Source organism: Lycium barbarum, chromosome 6 (assembly GCF_019175385.1).
Source record: "Lycium barbarum isolate Lr01 chromosome 6, ASM1917538v2, whole genome shotgun sequence".
NCBI lineage: Eukaryota > Viridiplantae > Streptophyta > Magnoliopsida > Solanales > Solanaceae > Lycium > Lycium barbarum.
The window spans coordinates 46,787,466-46,797,212 of NC_083342.1; positions in this window are offsets into that span (position 1 = coordinate 46,787,466).

A 9,747-nucleotide genomic window follows, 5' to 3' on the forward strand; every position below is an offset into this window, starting at 1 on the left:
GAAAGGAAATGATGCATGCTGGCTTACTCATAATCATCATCATATCATATATGCATAAATATATAAGCTGCCCGTCCATATCAGATCGGTGTAATAATCATTAGCCTGCGTCCAGGCCTCCCGCGTCCACGGTATCATCTCATGCCGCCCACTAGTGGTGCTGCCCGTGCCGTATAGACACGATGTAATCATCTATAAGCCGCCCGCCTTAGCGGTGCTGCCCGGCCATATAGGCGCGGTGTAATATCATCAACATGTACTCATAATAATGCATGCATAATAACTCAAAGATAGCTATACTTTATCGAGGTGACATAAGGTCGTGAACCCCCGATTCCATTATGGAACATTTATAAACATTTTGTCTCACCTTGAAGGAAATAGTAAATAAGGTGAGTGTATACAATAAACGACATCATTAACTCTATAGGAACATCATATCATGAACATCTAGAATCTTTAGACTTAAACTCATCATCATCATTATTGAACTCATAGTATGTCTCTCATCTCGTATGGCTTTTCATGAACATAGGCTATTAGTTTTCCGGAATGTAGGAAATTCATGAAGGGGAAGGAAAAGTCATGCTATAGGATTCATGCCATAGAAAGAAAGGAATAGCCTCACATACCTTTTTCGTTTAACTAATCTATCGCTTGCTTGTTCTCCTTCAATGCCCACGTTTTTACCTTCAAGAGAATTCGCATTAACATTAGCTAATCGATTACTTAAACGTGCTTACTAAAGCTACAGAAAATTGGGCAGCATTTCCTTTGTTTATACAACTTTCTCCATATCATATATCAACTCCCAAACATCTATAACAACATTCACAATGTAATAGGCAACAATCATCATTCACCTACATTATCTGCATTTCACAATTTCACTTCAATTTCTCCATAATCATGGATATAGTTCACTATCTCGTTTTCTCATGTATAATACTTATTCCATGTTCTAAATGTCATTTATAGTGGACTTATAATCACAACATACCAATATTCGTAATTCACCCCAAACTACAACTCAACCATAAAACTATTCCCATATTTGTGACCCATTTTCTATATCTTTCCACAATCCAAGTGTTTCAACTTTTAACCACTCAAACCATATAAAATGGTCATAAAACTCACCTTAGATGATGGATGAACAACACTCAAGTGAAGCTCCTCTTCTTGCACCAAAACCCTAACTCACTTCTCTTGAGTTTTCTTGGCTTAGATGAACTTTTAATGAGTTTCATACATTTGATTTCATGGATTTGGTGTAGTAAATCTTGGTTATCCCTTAGTTTCTTGTGGATGAATGATGGAGAAGGTTCTAGAGGTTTCTTTGGTGTGTGGAGAATGAAAATGAAATGAAATAAAAATGAGGGAGGGTCCTTATATTAAATCATGAAATCAGTCCCTTCATTCTGTGGTGAGAAGAACGGTCCGTCGAACTGATCGACGGAGCGTCGACCTGTTCGTCGAATGGTCTTCGCTCTAGCTCAATTCTACGGCACAATCGACGAAGCGTCGACTCGTCCGACGGTACAAAGAACGGCCGTCGAACCCCCTTTTGCAGAACTGCGTGAAGTTTCATTTGATGAACTTTCCTCCCTTTCCTCAAAATTCTTTGGAATCATAATTAGGAATATTAAGCATCCCTTCTTACTTGTAGGGACATCATGTACACCTTAACTTACGTTAGTCTATTCACCGCTCAGCAACCCAAAGTTCCGAGGTGTAACGGTATGACCAGACCAGATACTGGGCTGGATTTCATTTACTTCCGCACTTATTAATATTATATTTGTGAGACTTACATTATTTTACTTTCTTCCGCTATTTCTACTATTTGTTGAAAGTTGGGTTAAGGGTTCGCCTACCAAGGTAGAAAAGATAGGTGCCCGCACGACTTAGTGATATTGGGTCGTGACATTCCATTCTTCACTTCTTCAAACCCTAGCACGAATTTTCTCTCCTTTCCTCATCCTCCCACATCAAGGTAAGGTTCTTCTATTTACTTCTAAGTAATTCTAATGATTATACATGAATTCTAAGCGAAATCCTACTTTACAATCCTAAGGTTTTCAAGAAAATCCTTCACAAGGGTTCAAGTGAAGGAATTGGAGTTCGTCATCAAAAGTTTGGATTTTCCTTTGGGTTTTGAATCTACAAAGGTATGTAAGACTTTCCTATCCCAATCGATTATAGCTTTGAATTGGTGATTATGATTTCTTGAGGGATAAGTTAATGGGTTAGATAGTAAGAAACATATGAACTATTGTATGGTTTGGATTATTGACTTAGGATTTTTGTAATTATATGAGTGATGAAGAATGATGTTAATTATATCTAGTTGGGATTGTACAATCACCTAGAAGCAAGATAATGGGAATTGGGTGAAGAAAACACCATTAGTAAGGGCTATGAAGCTTTATGCCCACCAAGTATTTGATGAAATGCTTAGATAACCAAAGCATGGATATTATTGCTAATATGGAATCCCTCTGACTTGTATTGCTATAGATTAAAGTTGAAAGGGTTGAAGAACATTGTACTACATTCAAAAGCAAGAAGTTAAGGTATGTGACGCTAACTCTCTACGTTTGGGAATGTTAATTATTCTCCCTACGCTACGTTTCTTTTACAACGTTACAAATTGCCTCAGAAATATACTTCAGCTTAGTCTCCTTGAATAGTTGCAGAATTTGTATTCCCTAGTTACGTAGTTTGTTCATGACTTTCAATCCAAACGTTGTGAACCCAAAACATGATCTAATTAGACTCGTGTTTTATACCCATAAGTCAGTCTAGAAACTCAGCATGTTTATAAACTAGTTAAAGTTTTAGTTCTCATAATCAGTTCATAAATTCATGTATCGGCTAATATAGTAATAGTCAGTACTGCATATTAGCACCTCAGTATGATTTCATGACTCTGTATGAATTCATGTTCAGTATCTCATATCAGTATTTTAATATGAATCTCAAATCCATGTTAGTATGATTTCATGTCTCAGGATAGTAATGCTCAGATTGCTTACGAACAGTTAATGCTTTAAACTCTATAATTAGTTCATGAATACGTGTCTCAGTCTAGTTCTATTTAGTATTCCAGTATTATGTAGTCCAGCATGATTCAGTATTTCAGTATTATGCATTACAGTATGACTTCCAACTCCTCGATATTCCATGAGTCTCAGCCATGAAAACTCAATATGTTTACACTCCATAATTAGCTCAGAAATACATTGTCACGACCCAGCTCCGTGGGCCGCGACTGGTGCCCTATTTGGGCACCCCAAACAGACTTACATACTAACTCGTCATATTTTGATTTAACTCAGATTTCATATTAATCATTTTAGACAGAAGTGGAAGCAAATATTATCTTAAGCGGTCGCACGAGCAAAAATATCATATCAAAGCCAGAAGAGGCGGCGGAATACACATCGCCGAATATATGCACATATACAGACATGTGGGCCACCATGGCCGCTATAGCAGACAGGACCGCATTAAGACGCAAATCATGAACAGAATGAACACACACACGACCCATGACCCACATATATGACTACAGGCCTCTACAAACCAAAACGGAAACATATGACGGGACAGGGCCCCGCCGTACCCCAAATAGTCAAATATACAGAAACATATACATGACAAAGATATATACCAAAATATGGGCTGCGAATCAAAAGGAGCACTCTGTACTGGCAGAAGGTGTGGCCTACTCTGGCGGATCACGAGTCTCTGTACCTGCGGGAATGAAACGCAGCCCCCGAAGAAAGGGGGTCAATACGAAAGATGTACTGAGTATGTAAAGCATAGAGTACAGAAATCCAAACCACAACTGAAGTGAAAGATACAGAAAGAGAATACCGAATCAGTATACCAAAACCTGTGCTGAAAACATATGTACATAGTGCAAAATAAAACAAATCATGCATAAGGCTCAGGAACGTGGTCACCACTCCGACGCTGGTGCCACAACACAACATACTCCAGAAGGTTTCAAATCTCCGTACAACCCCGAACATAACACATCATCACAACATATCATATCATCAAAACATATCATAAGCCATATCACAGCATAACTCCATAAACGGTACCCGGCCCTATGGCAAGGTCTCGGGAACCGTAACACATCATACTGCCGAATATGTCATAATACGCACGATCACAAAACCGGCCCGGGATCCGGCGAACGATATCATAATAACATGCACGAGCGGAGTAGTGAGAAATCAACGAAATTTACATATAAAAACAATGGTGAAGACTTGGTATGATCATATGACAACAAACTAAGTAAACTAGTTTGAATAACCGAACAATATGGAATCTGTCTCACAAAAGTATTTCTGAAATCGGATTTGTAATTTAGAGTATATATTAGAATATAATGGAGCCACTAAAACGTCATTCTTTGGTAGCCAGAATCATAAGCAAAAGTTCCTTTTTGACATCATACAAAAATAAGTCGAATAGGACGAACGAAGGAGATCTCGGGGCTAGTGGGCCCACCTCGGGTCAAATCGAGGTGGCATACGTAATTTACAAACATTAGACTCTATGGAGTCACCCATGAAAGTTTCAAGGGGATTCGGTTACGTTTATGATAATTATAGATGTTTGAACATTTTCTTCCAACAAAGTAAAAGGTTCTAATTCAATTTTGCTGAATGAAATAGTACCAAAAGTAAACTCGGATTTCTATGAACAGAATAACCCCCGAGGCTCAAATCCAAACCTAGTACACCTACGACATGCCAAGAGAAGGAAAGGGATAGCTTTACATACCTTATTCGCGTCCTACGCTCGTCCGAGCTCAACTCCCGTTTCCACCAAAATCTACAATTGGTCATAGTTGCCAAATATGAGTTTCAAGCTTTTAAGAATTAAATCTTAAATCCATATTTGTCTACCGAAATTTCGGCAGCATTTCCCCTATAACTTCAACATCCCCGAAAATTAACTCGGCCATAATATCAACAACAACACCCACAACAATACCAACAACATCAACAACCACAACAAAACGCATGCTTACATAATCATTCTTACTTCCTACATAATGCACACTTCCATTCCAACTTCACATTACCAAACTAATATCAACATTTTCCATATTCATTAACTAATTCAAGATTATTCAAACATATTTCAATAGCATCCCAAACAATATTCAAGGATTCAAGCAATCCCGCCAACTCCATATTCCATCCGAAACTTCTACAATTACAACGAAGCTACAAAGTCGCATTGTCTTCCTTTAAATTCATTAACGACAACCATAATTCACCTTTTAGAATTTTAGTTCCATGGTTACATAAAAACTACATTAGAAGTATATAGTTTCCCATAACAACATACAACCAATTTCAATGTCGACTCAATTCATTAAACCTTTTTTTATGTCACAAAGGTCACAATGACATAACTAACCAACTAAATGAACTTCACTTCACCTTCCCTTCACTACACTATGGCCAATTCTCACTTGCCACAAATGTTGTTTTCTCGCTTAACTAATTATACCACGTCGAAGAGCGTCTTGAACTTGTTAAGAATTCGAGAAGGATGAGATTTTAGAATCAAAGTTGGAAGGCTAGAATTTTGTTTTTCTCTTGAGCTTCGGCCGAATGGCCTTATGGAGGGGCTCTCAATTTTTTTTTTTTTTGTGTTTCTTGAATCTTCTAGTTGAAGATGACTAATGGTCCCTTATATTTATCTATCACATGACTTAATTAATTCATGGGCTTGGACCCCTTTTCTTGGACCATGGTCGGCCAAGCCCTTAAATTAGGCCTCTAATTTGTGACTTTTTCTCTAGCCCAATTACTTGGTTCAATAATTTGTACTTCATGAAACTAATTTTCAAAATTCCAATTTTGCCCTTAGCCTTCCTCAATATTTCCGTATCAATATTCTTTCATGAACAACTCATATGTTAAATAAAATAGAAACATGGCCTTATTTCTTACAAGTCAAAATTATTTCGAATTTTCCGAACGCGCAAAAATACGGGATATAACATCCTCCCCCCCTTTAAAACATTCATCCTCGAATGTTAAATTAACCTTATAGGGCTTTACAAGCATTGCGGGGGAGTTTTTCTTTTTATGAGTAGCACACATAAATTATTTACCAATCAATATAACAAACTTAGAAATTAGATCACCTGTAGGTGTAGGAAACAAGTGAGGATATTTCTTCTTCATTTCATTCTCTGCCTCCCAGGTCATTTCTTCCCGGTTATTGTTCCGCCACAGGACTTTCACAGAAGGCACATCTTTGGTCCGCAGTCTCCTCACCTGTCGATCCAGAATGGCTACAGGTTGTTCTTCATAGGATAGCTCTTCAGTTACCTGAACATCTTCTATGGGAAATATTCTGGAAGGGTCACCGACACATTTACGGAGCATGGATACGTGGAATACCGGGTGCACTGCTTCCAGATCGGGTGGCAAGTCCAACTCGTAAGCGACATTCCCAATCTTTCGAACAATTTGGTAAGGGCCAATATATCGTGGACTGAGCTTTCCCTTTTTGCCGAATCTCATTACGCCCTTCATAGGCGACACTTTTAGAAATACCCAGTCTCCAACTTGAAACTCCAAAGGTCGACGTCGTTTATCAGCATACGATTTCTGTCAACTTTGGGCCGCTAATAGTCGCTCTCGGATGAGTTTCACCTTGTCGACTGTCTGCTGGACCACATCTGGACCAATTAATTTAGTTTCACCCACATCAAACCAACCAATCGGATATCTGCACTTTCTACCATATAGGGCTTCATACGGCGCCATCTGGATGCTGGAATGATAGCTATTATTATAAGCAAATTCAATAAGTGGCAGATGATCATCCCAGCTACCTCTGAAATCAATAACACAGGCTCGTAACATATCTTCCAGCGTCTGAATAGTACGCTCAGCCTGTCCGTTAGACTGAGGATGAAATGCTATACTAAGACTCACCTGAGTCCCTAATCCTTCCTTAAATGATCTCCAGAAGTTAGTTGTAAACTGTGCACCTCTGTAAGAAATAATGGATATAGGAACTCCGTGAAGCCTTACTATCTCTTTAATATACAGTCTGGCATAATCCTCAGCCGAATAAGTGGTCCTGACTGGAAGGAAATGGGCTGATTTGGTCAGCCTATCAACAATAACCCATATGGAATCGTACTTCCGGGAAGTGCGCTGCAAACCTGTGATAAAATCCATATTAATTATCTCCCATTTCCAAGCCGGAATTTCCATTTCCTGCAATAATCCACCGGGCTTCTGATGCTCGATCTTAACTTGCTGACAATTTGGGCACTGGCCAACGAACTCTGCAATGTCTCTTTTCATACCGTCCCACCAGTATAAACATTTGAGATCATGGTACATTTTAGTGGATCCAGGATGAATAGAATACCGAGCATTATGTGCTTCGCCCATGATTTGCCGATGTAGCCCTGCAATGTCCGGTACACATAATCTGCCTCCATATAATAATACCCCTTCAGGCGAAATTTCGAACTGAGTCTTTTCTTTATTAAGGGCCACACTTCTGTACTGTACCAGAACAGGATCTTCGAACTGACGCCGCTTTATTTCTTTCATAATTGATGATTCAGCAACTTCTCGAACAGAAATCCCAACATCTCCAGAATCTACCAAACGAACTCCAAGGCTGGCTAACTGATAGATCTCACGAACCAATTCTTTCTTATCAGGCTGTACATCAGTCAAACTGCCCATGGACTTGCGGCTAAGTGCATCAGCTACCACATTGGCTTTCCCCGGATGATACAAAATATCGACGTCATAATCTTTCAATAATTCAAGCCATCTTCTCTGCCGCAAATTCAGCTCCTTTTGTTTAAAAATATACTGGAGGCTCTTATGGTCCGTATAAATATCAACGTGGACCCCATATAAATAATGTCGCCATATCTTCAAAGCATGAATCCCGCGGCTAATTCTAGATCATGAGTGGGATAATTCCTTTCATGCGGTCTGAGCTGCCGGGAAGCATAGGCTATGACTCGCCCGTGCTGCATTAACACACAACCTATCCCAATACCAGAGGCATCACAATAAACGACGTACCCATCTGACCCTTCTGGGAGAGCTAAGACTGGGGCTGTAATTACTTTTTCCTTTAGCATCTGGAAGCTACGTTCACAGGCGTCGGTCCACTAAAATTTTGCTGCCTTCTGAGTTAGCTTTGTTAATGGCGCCGCAATAGAAGCAAAATTCTCCACAAATATTCTATAATATCCGGCCAACCCCAGAAAACTGCGTACCTCTGTCGGTGTAGTAGGCCTAGGCCAATTCTGTACAGCTTCAATCTTCTGTGTGTCGACCCGAATACCATCTGCTCCGACAATATGCCCCAAGAATGCCACTGAGGTCAACCAGAATTCACATTTGGAGAATTTAGCATATAATTTTTGCTGCCGAAGTGTGCCAAGTACTGTTCTCAGATGATCTGAATGCTCCTCTGCTGATCGTGAATAGACCAAAATATCATCAATAAATACAATCACGAACATATCAAGGAACGGCCGGAATACCCGATTCATCAAATCCATGAATACCACTGGAGCATTAGTCAGCCCAAAAGACATCACTCTGAATTCATAATGCCCATACCGGGTTCTGAAAGCAGTCTTCGGAATATCGGCCTCTCGTACCCGTACCTGATGGTAGCCCGAACACAAATCTATCTTCGAAAAATATTTAGCACCCTGCAGCTGATCAAATAAATCATCAATCCGGGGGAGGGGATATTTATTCTTGATAGTCACCTTATTTAGTTGTCTGTAGTCAATACACATTCACAGCGAACCATCTTTCTTTCTTACAAACAATACTGGAGCTCCCCAGGGTGACGTGCTGGGTCTGATGAAGCCTTTTTCTAATAAATCTTTCAGTTGTTCTTGCAATTCTTGTAATTTTGCTGGTGCCATTCTGTACGGAGGAATAGATATGGGCTGAGTATCTGGCAGCAAATCTATCGTGAATTCTATCTCCCGTTCAGGGGGAAGACCTGGAAGCTCATCTGGGAATACATCTGGGAATTCATTGACTACCGGAACTGACTGGAGAGTAGGTGTCTCGGCCTTAGTATCGTGCACACGGACCAAGTGATAGATATAGCCTTTCCGAATCATCTTCTTAGCCTTGAGGTATAAAATAAACTTACCCCGCGGCGATGCAGTGTTTCCTGCCCATTCTATCACTGGTTCCCCTGGAAACTGGAAACGAAATACCTTTTTCTGGCAGTCAACATTAGCATAACAGGAAGCTAACCAGTCCATGCCCATAATAACATCAAATTCCATCATATCTAATTCTACCAAATCAGCTTTTGTGCAACGATCACATATAATCACAGAACAATCTTTATATACCTGCCTTGCTATAATAAAGTCCCCAACTGGTGTAGCCACTTCGAATGGCTCTATAGGTTCGGGTGTTATTCCAATTTTACTAGCAACGAGCGGGGAGATATATGATAAAGTAGAACCAGGGTCAATCAATGCATATACAGATCGGGAGAAAACCAGTAATGTACCTGTAACAACATTTGGCGACGCCTCCTGGTCCTGGCAGCTAGCCAATGCATATATGCGGTTCGAAGGACCGCTAGAATCTGAAACCCCGCCACGTCCTCAACCGCGGCCCACCGGTGCCGGCATACCTCGCCCCGCAGGGTGCATAACTGAAGGAGTAGAGGATGAAC